The 15,225-nt window shown below is 42.0% G+C and overlaps 1 protein-coding gene across 3 annotated transcripts in view; it reads right to left on the reverse strand.

The window, feature by feature from the left end:
* KIZ (kizuna centrosomal protein) overlaps positions 1 to 15,225 on the reverse strand; it is an 880,037-nt gene that overhangs the window by 574,075 nt on the left and 290,737 nt on the right. The gene's annotated exons all lie outside the window — the stretch shown is intronic.

Consider the following 15,225-nt stretch of genomic DNA (forward strand, 5'->3'; position numbering starts at 1 on the left):
GCGGGGCCTGGTTCTTCTCACACTGAAGGGCCACTTCATCCCAGAGCAGGATAACAGGCTCTGATTGGTGCACTGGGATCCACTGTCAGGGGGGCACTTGGAGACTCAGGGGTAGCCACTGACTTAAACACTGATGAGTTTGGCGTAAGTGCAAGAATAGAGCAGGCTGCCAGGGGCGGAGGCATATAGCTGTCAATAGAGACAGAGGAGAGATGCCAAGACAAATTAAAATGGGACCCTAGAATGGGCAGCAATGAGGCCCCTTAACGTAATGATAAGGCGGCATGGTTGAATAGAGTCCATTGCACCAACTCTCAACAGATCCCGTTGAGAGATTGGTTGTCAAATACATTTCATAAACCAACGCAGCAACAGTGTGGCTGGTTTTCTCATGCTCCAGAAATAATGTATAATCAAAGAAATAATTTATTAGGGGCTGGCTCTTTTTCAGGCCACGGCATTAAAAGAAAGCCTGATTGGCCATGGTTTGGATGACTCTCTAGATTACTTCGAGTTATCTGCATGGACGAAGCCCTATATGCACTCCATCGAGTCTATGTATATTGGCCTGAACAAGAAGAAACAGGAGAATACTGAATCACCACAAAAGTACGGAAGGAGATAGGAGAGTAGTTTATATGGAACCGTTGTTGCAAAAAATGTACAATAGGTAGGAGACCTGGATAGCTCTATAGATTCCACCATCGGAGTTCCAGAACGGTGCTGCTTGAACAGAGGTGGAGACATGATTGGGGAATTCATGAAGAGGGTCCAGGATGACTCTGTGGGGATCTCTGTAGTGCAAGGCTCAGACACCCAGCTGGTAATGGTGAAAACACAATTAGATTATATTTTGAGTGATCAGAGGGGACTTCGTGTCGAAGCAGATCAAAATGTCCTTTTGAATGTTGAGTGAGACACTCGCAGACAAAGACGGTGGCATGGTGATGCTGCTGAGGGTATGCTCAGACGTGAGTCCCTTGCTCACTTTGCCACTGGGTTCAAGCAAGCCGGGCTGAAGAAGGCTGAAATGCCAGAAATCGGTCTTCGGTAGCTTGTTTCCGGCCCAGGGAAGGCATGGCTTGGCAGTTCGGGCTGGACTGTGAGGCACAGGGTCAAACTGATTTGCATATGGACATGTCTGAACTGGGGTGGCAGAGTGGGCTAAAGAACGGTGATGGATTAAACCCAGATCAGTTGACTGGGGGCGAGTGCTTGTATTGTCAACGCTCCGTCCATCATTTCCTTTGGTTTTTCGATTCTGCTGATAGATACATCCCTAGAATGTGAATGTTGCTCAGAAAAGAAAAGCACTCGCATATATACAAAAAGAGCCAACCAAGTCTTTCTTAGATAATCCAAAGAAAAAGGAAAAAGGTTGAAATAAATTAAGGCCCTCAAAGAGTGCGACCACCTACTATGTCCAAGGGATCGAGTCAAGACAGAACAGAACTGATAACATCTGCCTCCTTGGAGATTGTTATAAGAATGTTCACAATTGGTGCTTAATCTTATACTTATTCAGTTCTATTGCGTACTGTGTGTCGCACTGTGCTTTTCTTGTTTCCCCTTCTCCACATTTTTCTGGAAGGATTTTGTTGTTATCGCTCATTTTCTTATTGTTGATAACTGTTTCTTGTGGTGCTTTGTGTGAAATGACTCCCGACTTTGTGGCTAAAACAGGTTGATATCTCCTGTGGTTCCATACTAAGTAATAGTCAGGTATTACACGGTGGAAAATTCAAATACAACTTAAAAAAAATAAAATATGAACATACTCCTAAAGAACACACCCTCCGTTGTGTCTCGTCAAATAGGTACAGCAGGTGGACATTATCATTCCATATGCTGCCTTCTAAGTGAGTTGTATTTTTGAATAGCAGGCACTTTTTTCTCCATACGGGCGAACCCTTCTTCTATACCACTGTGCTTTTCTGTACTCCAACCTTTGATTTTCTGAGTTACAGGCCAAAGTACAGCCAAACTCAAATAATACTTCAACTGGTTATCACAGTTCATTCCTCTGAGTATATATATATATATATATATATATATATATATATATATATATATATAACTGCTCCGAACCACACCAAAAGCGAGTCACTCTTCAAAAGCGGGTGCTGCAACACGGTGGTGTACCGCGTAACATAACAAAGCTCAACTCCTTTTCAATTTCAACGAAAAGAAAGGCAGCACTCCCGGGATTTCAGCACAGATGAGTATTTATTTTCAAGACAGACGCGTTTCGGGAAAACTCCCTTCCTCGGTGTCAAACATTCACGCTTTGCGTGGCGCCATTTTTAAACCAGTTTCTGGATCAAAAGGTAAAACACAAACGAAGGACAGCCATACATCATTTTGGAAGCGCCATTTGTAAGTGTAGTGTGGTTATAGTTTACATATTTTCTGACAACAACAAATTACATAGTTGTCTATTACTCTATCATATTATCTAGCCGTGGATCGGCAATCGCGACCCAATCGAGTCGCAAATCGTTCCTGTACAATATTTACAATAAGGAAGAAAACAATCGCTTTTAGGGGACATACTGCACTGACCAGTTTTTCAGTGCCTTGAAAAAATCTTTCTAAGGGACTAACATATACCCTCAATGAGATGTTCCATTATACATAATTGTAATTGAAAGACTCATTGCTGTTCACAATCAAGCCGTGGATCGGCTATTGCAACCCTATAAGGGTTGCCCAGTCCCCTGCGTTGTGACTGTGATCCTCACCACATTGGTTAAAAAAACACATTTAAATACACAGGAATACTTTCACAAATTGGTCCAGATCCTGAGTGAACATTTGTAAATGCAATAAACCGCATCCTAAGGGTGGAGATATGAAAAACACTCAAACTGTACTTAATCATGAAAACTGACATAAGTGCTTATCTTATAGCAAAATATAGTGCAGAACAGTGATCATTACGTAAACATTATAGCTATACACACTTAGATTACATGAGATACATTGATTGCCTGACTCTAATTGTGTTCAGTCAACCCAGATGTACTGACATTTCTTCACTGCTGTTAAGGCCTTCCGGGCCCTTTGACTGTAGGTCTACTATATACCGGGATTCCAGTCTCCTAAGCCTCAGTAATTTGTCACCTCCCCTAGAGCTTTCAGGGACACAGTCCAGACAAAAATATTGAAGCTGATTCCTGTTGCTTTTATGTTTAATTGCGAAATGACGAGCGACTGGATAAGTGAAATCCTTACTCGCAATCGCTCTCAAATGTTCGAGGATTCTCAACTTGACTGGATTGATCGTACTCCCTATGTAAAGGAGTTTACACGGACAGCGTAAGCAGTATACGGCATAACTAGTATGGCAGGACATAAACTTGTTGATTCTTTTGCCACCCTTCACTTCGTATGACAGTACCCGTTTACTATATGCACAGGCTTTGCATCTTCCACAAGGGAAGAACCCTTTAGCTTCCTTAATTGACCCAGTTCTCTTAACTATAGGATCATATAGGATATATATATATATATATATATATATTTTTTACCATACCAAACTTCTGATTAAAGAAGGCGCTGACTCCGTGAGTTTCAGTTCAAACGTGTTTATTCCTTAATTCAGTTTCTGCTCAGACGCGTTTCGACGGACTCCTGCCGCCTTGTTCACTAACAATAGCATACTGACATTCATGCTTATATATACAGAAAAGCACATTATCACTGATTGGGTAGTCTCAGTTGATGCTAATAGCAGTTGCTATAGTTACATGGTTACACCCTAGGTGATGACGCTGCTTGACATATGACTTGCACATTTTGAGCCAACATGGATAGTCTTTCTACTGTTACTGTTGATTCACATATAACAGAAGATAGCAGCATTTTTACACAACATACTTCGTGCTTAAATTGTAAAATGTGGATCATTGTGCATAACATTACTGTGATAACGAACATTGCAAAACCCCACTTTACACCAATTATGTTTTATGTATGTCAGGCCCATGTGTCAGCGAATCCCCTGTGTTCCTACATACACGGTGGCCATGTCTGCTCATATAAGCCTGCTGATTGGGCTTGCGCTGTAATCTCAAAAATGTCAGATCCTCTGGTGCGCTCTGAGGGGTTGACTACACCTGTTATTATCCTGACTCAGTAAGTACTCGAGTGTAGCGTGCGTGCCCTGTTTGGCCTTTAGCCCCAATGCAGTAAAACTAATGTTTGTGGATCAGCGCACCTGCTGATTTCGGGATTGTGAGCGGGGACCTGACAGTTTTAATTAATATATATATATATATATATATATATATATATATATATAAAATATGGTTAAAACGTCTTTCTGAATGTTTGCCAGAATTTTTAAAGCTTATATTTCAAAGAAGAGGTGTCTTAATTTGAATTGTTTCTTGTAATTCACAGTGCTGAATTCCTTTGCAGGATATTTACCTTCCCTAAATAAATGAAAACAAGCAATCACACTGACAAAAGGGCACTCAATAAGTCGTCATATCTGCATTCTGTCACTCATCTCTGCACTCATGCATCCATTCATCTGCCCATTGACCTATTCTTGCATTTAAACTCAAGAACACATCAATTAAAAGAATAAAAATAGAAAAAAATATGCTATAAACACGGTGGACATATACTTGCAATAACAAACTGAACATAACAGTGGATGTTTCAGTCTATCGCTGTTTTGAAGTTGTAGCAACGCTGCCACTTTATGAATCAATGTGTTGGCTGTCTTGAAAAGGTAAAACCATGATACACTATGAAAAAAAACATTCCATAATGGTCTCCTGGTTTAGAGAGGGTGGTCATATGTTATGCGGTGCATTGCAGATTTAATTAGCAGCACGTATGCGACCCAGTAGCAGTGCCAAAAGATCTGTAGTATTATCTTAAGAAATATTAAAATATAAACTAAAGGACTGGGCGAAGAGCCCTGGCATTGAAGCACACTAATTTTCAGGAAAATGTACATACACGTCATCAGAAAGTGTTGTCATTCACATAGGAAGAAAGCCAATGAATAATGTGGACTGAACCATTAGCCCCCATGAGGCTGTTGCATATCGAATCAGAGTGTAAATACCACTCAGACAGATCAAGGCAGAAAAGAGCTCATCCAAAGGCCCTCTATGTATCTATATGGATATATTTTTGTTAATATGAATGTATGCACTACTTAATAATTTTTGTTATTGCAAGATCCTGGAAAACATCTAAGAAGGGAGTCTAGCATGATGCAGAAGAGAAATGGAGGTAGCCATCTCTGCAGAGCCGTCATCACCGTGCCACAAGCATGAACCAACAGGGGCAGGGACATCGGAGGTAGCAGGAGTGGTAAAAGTGGCAGGAGCTTCGGAAGCAGCATGTATCACCAGCACAGGCTGAGACCCAGCCGGTGCGTTTGTCTGCCTAGACTTCGATCCGCCACTAGATTTGCCACCAGGTCATCTCCCTTGAGTGACGAGTGGAGAGTCTGTGACTTGGGTTAAACCTCACGCTGCCTTGGGTTTAACTGCCCTCACTTTTAGCACCATTCCAACAGCAGTTCCTCCAGGCCACCAACATAGAAAACATAGCAGTAGAGGGAGGCGTGATCGTAAGCCGCTGGGGCCAGACCCACAATTGTAGATATCGTCTGACAAAGTATCCTTATTTGAATACATGATAAACAGACCAGACCTATGGCTCTGGTGAAACTTTTCCCTGTGCACCAATCATGCTCATAGGGGTTATGAATGGTTTGTTACCTCAACCAACTCAAGCCTACTGTACTGAGTTCAAACTTTCCCACAAGGCATTTGGCAGCCATATAATCATAAAAATACACATTTATAAAATATTTCAGTTAGCAAAGGAAACTACTATCTCACCAAAGAAAGTGTAATAAGGATTATCGTAGTACATGTCTTCTATCCCTCAGGATTGTTCAGGTAGGTCACCAATATGTAAAACGTTGCCTACTACGTTAATCTGGGAGCTTCTAATTAACAAAATAACTACTTTGACATAGATTAACAACAATCCACCCTCAAATGCCTATTGACTTTAACCAATGCATGTCAAATAAATACGTCAGGCCTTGTGACTTTATCGTAACATTTCTTAATCTATAATAGACCATGCCTATAGCTATGATCATTGGCTTGCACCACAATCAACTCAGCTCCGCTGTATCGAGTATATTCTTTGCCACAAGCCAAATAGTGCAATTCAAGCACCCTTTTTAATGCAAGCACACAAATTTGGCTCACACAAATCCTGTGCTCAGGGAAAACGACATGTGGGTGGAGCCTCAACCTCTCACTCAGTAGTACTTTGAAAGTTCTTTTTTTGTTCATCACATAAGGTCAGGCTACAACTGTTTTGTCAATCTAGACCTAAAAATGTATGCAGTTTGTTTAGAGTATGCTTTTGGCATTCAATACTGCTTCCAAACACACTCAACCTCTCACTCAGTAGTACTTTGAAAGTTCTTTTTTTGTTCATCACATAAGGTCAGGCTACAACTGTTTTGTCAATCTAGACCTAAAAATGTAGGCAGTTTGTTTAGAGTATGCTTTTGGCATTCAATACTGCTTCCAAACACACAACTGCACTCTGAAGTCTGAAGTTCATGATCAAAGGGAAGGGTGCTGGGAGTGTAAAACAGGAACACATTATTCATGACTGCACTCCTCTCATCTGTGCTTTGGCCAGAGAAAAACACCATGGGCCATATTATAACAAAATGCCCTGGGGGCGCAACTGGTATGTGCACCTGCTTTGTGTGCCCCGGGTCACTTTAGTATTACAGAAAGGGCCGCGAACGCTTGTGCAGTCCTTTCTGTAATATAGACAGTGCTTGCTCACATAAAGCGCCAGCGCTATCACTAGAGTGTGCTCTATGGGGGCGTGGCCACTGCAAATGCGGGAATCCCTTTATGCTCTGAAAAGTATTGTAGACGCAGGCACAGAAACAAACAAACTTTCAGGACATGCAATGGCGGTTCGCCACCTCAAGGGTGGCACACTGTCAGTGAGACCCTGATGGCAGACCTATAGACGGGGGTAATGGGGTTCAATGGACCACCTAGACATCCCCTTGCACTCCTCTTGAGCACACCATTTAAAAGGTGCGTTCGGCGCGAACAAGTAGAGTGCGCCATATACTATAATATGGCCCCATAGGTTGTTTACTTATCTAAGACACTTTAACAGCATTATAGGGCTATGTGAGTGCTTCTGGAAGTTCAAGCTCTTTTTTAGGTTGTTCATATATGGTCTGGCGACAGCTGCACTAGAGAGCTTTGACTAAATAGTTCAATACAATGTTTGATCTTTCTTTCAGTGCAGATACAAAAAATGCTTTCACAACAGTGCTTTTTTTTTAAACATTAATCGGCACATTACACGCTCTCCCGTGCAAGCCCAGCATTGATGCAAGCATCTTTTAATGAATCAAACTCAGTGTATGAATATTAAAATTGTAAGCGCAGAACAAATTGCACATTATTTTATTTCTAGTGAAATGTCTTGTTAAATCTACTATACAGTGTCAATATACTACAAAAGAAAGGCACATTTTAGAATGCATGTTTTTAATTTTCTTACAATGGGCTTTACATTTAAATTTTTGTTTGTAACACACATTGTTGCATAAAGCACATTTTAATTATCAGCATATTATACCAACAACAACTCATATTTCTCAAAACATTGATAAACATAACTGCAGTCTCAGGCATACCATGAATGGTAAAAGATGACGCTCAAATGCTATAAATCTTTCTAAAGAGTAGTAAAACCACTTGATCATGTAATATAAATAAATCATAACAATTAATGTGCAATATGGTCCTTTATTGTCACCTTGGGTTCAGGTGACGTTTATAAACAACTCAGCCTTGTGAGTAAATGTCACTTGAACCCCTTCTATGGCAATATAGACTGATACTACACAGTTACCCATTATGTATGCATGTACATTTTCACCGAAAAAACAAAGGCTACCGGGACATTATAGTTAGGTGAAACTGTCAGTTAAAATATACAATTTTAAAAATGACAAAAACACTGAAATTCACTAGTTATAGTTATCTTAATCAATTATAACCTGTGCACTAAAGTAACTATAACTCATGCTTCTGCAATACACAGCGTTGTCATTAATGATGTAATTCCAGATGTTGCAGTCATGTTATCAATGATATCATAGAACATTACAGAAGTGAAGTAATATGCGAGGTCATAAGCTGTGCACTTTGAGGGTGCAAGTTATAGTTACTTTAGGGAACAAGCTATATTTATTTGAGATAACTATAACTGTTGAATTCAAGTGGTTTTGTTTGTTTGAAATGGTACACTTTACCGGACATTTTCACCGAACTGTAACGTCCCTTTAACCTTTTGTTTTTTCAGTGAATTCCTGAAGTTTTTTTTAATGCAAAGAAAGATATTATTAGAATTCCTAACTATAACGTCACTTTAAACTTTGTTTCATTTAGTGAAGGGGTTTTGTAACAGAGTAATATTTCATTACCATACGTAATGTCAACCCCACGCCGACTACGGCGATAGGCCATGTACGGTAGGCTTTAGGTCCTGGTCTGCAGCCAGGCCCTGCGCCCAACCTCCACGTCCAACCTTAAGCCCTTTACGGTTGGCCACAGGGCTATAGGGAGTATTAAAATTTAATTTCCACACAGCCAGGTATTTTCAACTTACCATATTCCGTCTGACCCTTCCACTCTCACACCAACACGTAGTATCACCTCACTAATAAGTGCTCCCACGTCTTAGTCGGTCGCAGCGCGCCCCATCCCGCAGCGGGGCAGGAAGAACCCGATGATAAAGCATGCTACCACGGGACCTTTTGGTGGGTGAGAGTTTTTTTAACAAAACATTCTGTTTTCCTTTACATCTTTAGGAAAACGTACAGTCGTCTATAGCATCTTCTTTGAACTGGTCTCGGAAAGATGGCATTATTCTACAAATAAAGTGTGGACTTTCTTTGTTTTTTCATGATTTATAGAGGAGGGTGAGTCCACAACTTACAGAACCTCTTCACTCCCTTTCTTGTTTTGGTTTTACCTTTTCAGGTTTGTCATGGATGAGTCCTGACACCACCACTGTGGTGCAGACATCTGAAAATCTCTTAACAGTTCAAATGTACACTTGATCATGTTTGGTGTGCAGCTGTATTTTCAGCAGTATGCTTGCTCCTACACAATCCCTGGTTCTTTCAGTGGCATCATGAGTCCCGGCTTCAGAGGTTAGCCATCATGACATACAGAAGATAGACCAAAGAGTGTGATAGTGGCAAGTATCAACATGATAACTTCTAAGTGTCAACATGTATTACATGAGGCTGACAACTGCATATGGTATTTTAAATTAGTTTCTGACAGGCAGGCAGTCAGGCAGAGGATACAGTTAATGGCTAGGCACAGACATATTGTTCCCGGTCTTCAAAAAAACTCTTTAACATCATTCTCTGCATGCTTGCATTATTGTCATTCCTTTCAGGTCCTATATGACTGATGCCAGTGAGTCATGACTGCAGTTCCAATAATGCAATACTGGTAGTGCTGGTGCACATGATAGCGCTGGCACTACATATGCGCCAACGCTACCAGTATTACAGAAGGGGACGCACACCCATCTGCGCCTCCTTATGTAATACCATTATGCTCCATGGGCGCACCATGCAGGCACACAGGCCTTCAGCTCCCCCGATGTACAATATATAACGCAACCCTTGGAATTTTCTGAAAGTTGAAAAAAGTCTGAAATTTACTGCACCCACAATGTAAACCTACAAGAGTAAGTTTCCAATTGTGATTACAAATCAGGATAAAATAACTAATAAGGCATTCAAGACTTAAATTCAGATTAGCTGCTGTATAAGCCTGGAAGGACAGACATCAGAAATGGAGAAACACACTATGTCTACTAGATAGACTTTAAATGGACACCTTTGTCACTACATCCAATGTTGTTACTCTTAAGAACTGACATTATCTACCACGTTGAAGGGAAATCAGCATGACATCCTTCGGGATGTGTGAGAGCAACAAGAGACAAGAATTGTCTCTTCTCAATACCTCCCCCCACTCGTTTCACTGAGTCCAAGACCTAGTACTTCCTTTTCCCTTCCCCCCTGCCTTCTCTCTTCCTTGGAGTTAGTGTCTGACCTCTTGCATCACTCACTTTGGAACAGTGACCCCCTTTTGTTGACTTCAAAGTTGGCTCTGGCCAAGGGTCTCAGCCTTTCAGGTACCTCCTGATAGGCCCAACTCTGTTCTACAGAGTTTTGCCCTGATGCCCTTTAATAATTCTTAAACAGATTGGCTTAAATGCCATTTTCCCTTACTTTGTTTTTATTAATGTGGATGATGTGTGAGAGTCTATTACAGACATTTTCTAGAGAACTTTTGTGTTTCATACAACATCCGTACAACAGTTTATTTTAAATCAAAACAGGACCTCATATATGAGAAATGGTATGGTGTCCTAGAGATTATTTGCAGTTATATTAGCGAGCTGTTGTGTTACAATATTAAAAACACGCACCACTATACCCGAAAATTAGATGTAAACACTTTTAGAATGTGGTTGAGTGTGGCTCTGCACTGTCAGTGAGGTCTAACAGGAAAGGAACCTGGATGCAGTGAGCACTGTTCCTAGAGAACAATTGTTCTAATATTTAACTTGTTTTATGACAGTTGGTACAATAGAAACAAATAAGCATATTCTCTTTTCCAAAAATTCTTATTTAACAATAAATCATAAATCCTAATGCAATCCATATACTTTTTTAACATGATTTTGCGCAACCTAGTGAAAACAAGAGTTGCCTAAACAAAACAAATGACTAAACAGAAAAAATCTTTGTCTTGTACAATACAAGTTTTTTCACAGACTTAATCTTTGATTCACATTTCACAAATTTATCGTTGCATTGCTGTCACAAAACCCAATGCATTTCGGGACTCCGAGGTCCCTTTCTCAGGGGCAATTTTCTATGGACAGAAGAATTTTTTTATTTCATTTTACATACATGTCGGTGTATCAAAGGTTATTAAAATATTAGGAGAGTCCCAAATGTCCAACTAGAGAAGAGACAGTTAGTAGTGCTAATGAAAATATGCAAGTGAAAATCCACTCTACATACTGTTTTAGTGGTGTTGTAACTCCCATATACAGAAAGATGCAAGGATTTAATGTTAATTAAATAATTATCTTGAGAGGACAAAGTGTGGTGATTATTATAAAAGTAGTGGATTATTTTTGTACAGCGCACTGTCAGTGACATGGCCAAGGAGGGCGTGAAAGAGCTGAAAATGGATCATAAATTCAAAGCTGTTCTGAAAAGGGGTCCCCAAAACACATATAGCTCAGGGCCCCCAAAATCCTTAAGATGTCCCTGCACTACAGCTCCGAAAGTGCCATTTATATAGTGCTTAATACCTCTGAAAAGGCGCCGAAATGTCCCTGTTCCTTTGGTGTAAATCTCAGGAACATCTATTTATTGAAGGTCTTTTAAATGCTGGGCTTGCATACTTTAGATGACTAGAGGCCTAGAAACACTCAGCTGATAGCCTCTTCATGCAACAGTGTGATCGGTTGTGATAGTGCTACACTTTATAAATACTGATTGATTGATGGGTTTGGTTAAAAGTCCTTGAAATAAATATAATACCTTCCATTGCCTCACAGAAATGTATGTGCGCTTTGTAAAGTGTTCTACTGCTTATGATAAATAAATATGCTGCTACTGATTTCAGTTATAGTTGGTGGAGTAAGCCTAAATGAATTTTTGAGGAAGGATTCTGCATTCACTTGATTGTGGCCACACCCTTATTTATATAGGCCCGCCCCTTATAAACCAATCTTAGGGATACCTATGTTTTCTATTACAGACCCTCCCCCCATACACACACTTTTTTGGTTGTTGTCAAAATTCTTGTTTATTTTCAAATAACAAGCAAATACAATACACTGTTGTCATTACTTCTCAGCCCAGTGTAGTTGCTATTTCCAGTGATCATCCATAGAGAATTAGAGATAACCGAGTTACACACTTTTTTTCGATCCCAATTAAAGCCCTGCTTCCTGTAACAGTCTGAGTGGACTAGCCGGATGAATAATATCCGTTACATTTGGAGTGCACATTCCATTTTCACTAAGTCCCTCTTGAACGCTGCTGAAGCAGGGCTGGCAAAAGCGCTGCCTTTTTTCCACATTGCGGCCTTGAAACAGTCCTCTTTCTATCCACTTTAATTCTCAGCACCATTTAAATAACATAAAATAAAACAGACTTAACAAATCAAGTGCACTGTAGGCACTGGAGCTATTCCATTGTGAGCTTCAGAAAGCTGCTATTACCGAAGCCAGCATCCTTGAATTCCACTGCAGTTCTCACAACAACAGCCGTCATTTGAATTGTCAAGTTTAAGTATCGATTGGTTCTCCCCACAAACATTTATTCTGATGCGGGAAGACATCAGAGGAGCTGGGCAAACTATTCTGCTTCAAGTCTATGCATATGGTGTTCCAGGACCACTTACGTCCTTTCTTCGCCTCAATTCCACTGTCCAATACACGGATATTCAAAATAAAACACATATTGGCATTGTAAACATGTTTGCTTTTCTTTTACTACAAGGCATAGAGCTGTTGTGTTGCCAATCCTTACCTGCATCGAATAAAGTAAGTTCCCAAATGACTGCTGTTGCTTCAGTACTCATGCACAAGCATCATTTCCAAATGCTATTTGTTTCTGATCAAAATAATTAGGGAGATGGCCACCTGAGCGAGAGTATGCATTCTTGGGTTTCAGAAGCCATGTTGGATTTTTTCTAGTTTTAACTTTAATTTACTCAGTCAAGGTGTCCAAATGCCATTTTGGAATAGTAAATTAAACAGTCCTTGGCAATGCCAGTAGGATTTCGTTTTTTTTTCGTATTAAAAAGCACACATTACCACAGTAGCATTTGGCATTAAGGGAACTATTATGTGCTCTGATGCAGCTGCTTATGAAAGAGGAGCATGCATTCACTCACAGTGATTGTAGACCATGGCTGAAGTGGACTGTCGTGTCGTAGTAGCAATAACGACCGACAATTCTTTATGTTCAAGAGAGCTTTATTTTCTACCTCCTCTCCTGACCCTGTCCCTACTCTAACTGGCCCGGTTCCTGTCCCTGGCTCCTCCCGTTCCTGCTCCTCCCTCCTAGCTCCACCCCAACCACTAGACTACCCCATACAATCCTACATGGACTACCCGACTGGACTGCCCCATGCTGTATGCTGCAGAGGGCGGAAGAAAACTGTGAATGACATAACAGCCCAATAGATGAAGAGGGCGGCTGAAAGTCCCTGTAAGTTTCTTATACGTAAAATTGTAGTAAAATCAAAAGGACGCGGCTAACACCATACCTAAGGTTTGTGCCACACAATAAGAGGGAATATGTAGCTGCCGGGTAACAGTGTCAAACCGCAGGACCCTATTGAAGGACTGTTACAAAACAAACAAAAATAAATGAAAGCAGTGGCAAAGTCAATAGGTCTAGCCTTCACAGGCTGGTATAACTTTTTTTTATTGCAAGCACATACCAAAAAAAAAAGAAGAAAAAAACATGTGGGCACATATGTTTGCAATAAAAAAATAAATCCCCATCTAACAGTTCACTTTAAGTGTAGAGGAAGGAACAACTTTTAGGTGAATCTGAACAATACGCACAGGCTTTATGCAGGCATTCAAAGTGAAGGGAGCACGCCAACAGGTAAAGTCAGCTGACCCGCTGTCCCATGCTACATCTCAACTAACCAATGGATAACGCCTGCAGACCAATAGCCCTTCTACATACGTGAATTAAGTTATGCATTAAAAAAAAATAGTCTATATAGCAAGATAGCAAAAACATACTCAAAGGCCAGACCTAAAACTACAGTGAAGCAGTTGGCTTGGAGGGGTGCTCTCTGCAGCCTTCACTGACCTTTTTGCCCGTTTGCCTGGGACCTCGGATCTACTGTTTCCCGCCAGCAATCTTCATCTGGTCTCCCCCGCCGCTGATGCACTTTTCCATCCGTGCGCAGCCGCCGAGGGGGGAGACCACAACATCCAGCAGGCACAGCGGCTAACTTCGCCCAAGACACGATTTGGCGCCAGGCGGAGCATCTTAAGGGGCGCAGAGCTGCTGTGGAGCGGGTGCTCTCTGCAGCCTTCACTGACCATTTTTCCTGTTTGCCTGGGACCTCGGATCTACTGTTTCCCGCCATCTTGTCAGCAAACTTCCTCTGGTCACCCCCGCCGCTGATTTACTTTTCCATCCGTGCGCAGCCGCCGAGGTGGGAGACCACAACATCCAGCAGGCACAGCGGCTAACTCCGCCCACCACACAATTTGGCGCCAGGCGGCGCATCTTAAGGGGCGCAGAGCTGCTGTGGAGCGGGTGCTCTCTGCAGCCTTCACGGACCTTTTTGCCCGTTTGCCTGGGACCTCGGATCTACTGTTTCCCGCCATCTCCCGCCATCTTGTCAGCAATCTTCCTCTGGTCTCCCCCGCCGCTGATGCACTTTTCCATCCGTGCGCAGCTGCCGAGGTGGGAGACCACAACATCCAGCAGGCACAGCGGCTAACTCTGCCCACCACACGATTTGGCGCCAGGCGGCGCATCTTAAGGGGCGCAGAGCTGCTGTGGAGCGGGTGCTCTCTGCAGCCTTCATGGACCTTTTTGCCCGTTTGCCTGGGACCTCGGATCTACGGTTTCCTGCCATCTCCAGCCATCTCGCCAGCAATCTTCTTCTGGTCTCCCCCGCCGCTGATGCATTTTTCCATCCGTGCGCAGCCGCCGAGGGGGGAGAACACAACATCCAGCAGGCACAGCTTTTAACTCCGCCCACCACACGATTTGGCGCCAGGAGGCGCATCTTAAGGGGCGTAGAATTCCCACGTCGCGGGACGCGCGCGGGCTCAGCCGGGCAAAGGGCGGGCCGTCTAAGGCAGGGTAAGATTGGACTGGGCCACCCCCAAAAGTTGGTTGTAAGCTGGTAAGAGTTTATAGGGGGAGCTGGGACAACTATTGTTGTGTAACTAGGGTGTATTAAACCAAATAACATCTTGGGTGGAATGGCTCATCAACCTAGGAAGGGAAAGATGCCAGCAATTACCAAACCTGGTGGCAGCATTACAGGAACCCTCGAGAATTTCATCAAAAGAGCATCTGTGGTGCTAGTGCGAGAA

Source organism: Lissotriton vulgaris, chromosome 6 (assembly GCF_964263255.1).
Source record: "Lissotriton vulgaris chromosome 6, aLisVul1.2, whole genome shotgun sequence".
NCBI lineage: Eukaryota > Metazoa > Chordata > Amphibia > Caudata > Salamandridae > Lissotriton > Lissotriton vulgaris.